Genomic DNA, 1,297 nt, shown 5'->3' on the forward strand with positions numbered 1-1,297 from the left:
GGCACCACCCAGCCCGGCAACAGGAGCACCAGCGCTCTGCAGAGTCCTGGCCTTGGCCTAGCCCTGATATTCTTAATATTTAAAAAGAAAAAATAAGCCATTCCAGCCTCTTCACCACCCAGGCGACGTGCTGCCCCACACACGGGCAGAAAGGGCTCCCAGGGCAGTGGGCAGGCCCTGGGCCCACCTCGCCACCAGCCTGTCACCTTACACCAAAACTGCTCTTCTCCTTACCTGATACTCCATTTCCATCTTTTAATTTCATAAATGGGTAAGACAAGGGGCAGGCAGGGAACCGGGCCGTTCACAGCAATAGTGTTAGGGCTACCAGGCGTTTATCCCTCTGTGTGGGCCATAGGGGACAAACCACAGTGGTACTCTTTCAAAAGGATTTTACAGAGAGAAGCAGAAATTTTTCAATTCCTTTTCTATACGGTTAATCTGAAGCATTGTTACATCTGGACTCAAAAATACCACAAAATTGCTTGTACAGATTGAGAGATTTTAAGTAAAACCATGTCCTTCCTGCTGCTTGCCAGAGCCAACTGTGCCCGTGGTTCCTCCCCAAAAAAGATCAGAGCTGAGACTACTCACCCAAGATCCCGTAATTTGCCAGAAAACACGCTGCAGGTACAGCAGTTTTAACACAACGGATGATAGGTACAACGTGTATGACAAACAGAAAAAAAAGCACAAGAATAGGAAAAAAAACCCAAATATTGTTTTAATCCTATAAATGCTCTCTACCTATTTACAAGGCATCCAAAATATCTGCCTCAAATCCAGCAATGGCAGCCAGTTCAGCCATTCAATACGCATTTGCAAAAACTTCGTTGTCACTGACTACAGACTTGGGCTCAGCAATGTGCCTCTGTGCTTGGACAAGCTGAAAGGGGACTAGGAAACAAAACCGCCTTCAGTTATGCCAACAATAAGCTGCCTTGCTTCCAGGCAAGCACGAGAAAAGAGTTCAATATCCAAGTCCGAATAGCAACAGCAGCTCATCCCTTGCACAGCTTAGTCAAACCCAGCCATGCCCAGCAGCCTGCCTGGGGATTGCCGCGAACCCCTGTAGAACGCAGCATCCTTCCAACAAGGACCAGCAAGTCCAGCCTCCACAAGTCATCTGTGAGACAACTGGGCACTATTCTGCTCTAGAAAGTAATTACAGTTTTTCTTATGAAGAACCAAAATCACGTTTCTGTTTGAACTCTTCATAAAAGAAAGGTTTAGCTGTGAACAGTAAAAAGGATGTTATGTTTTTACACAAAAACTACAATATACACAACAAAAGAAC

This window comes from Falco biarmicus, chromosome 1 (assembly GCF_023638135.1).
Source record: "Falco biarmicus isolate bFalBia1 chromosome 1, bFalBia1.pri, whole genome shotgun sequence".
Lineage (NCBI taxonomy): Eukaryota > Metazoa > Chordata > Aves > Falconiformes > Falconidae > Falco > Falco biarmicus.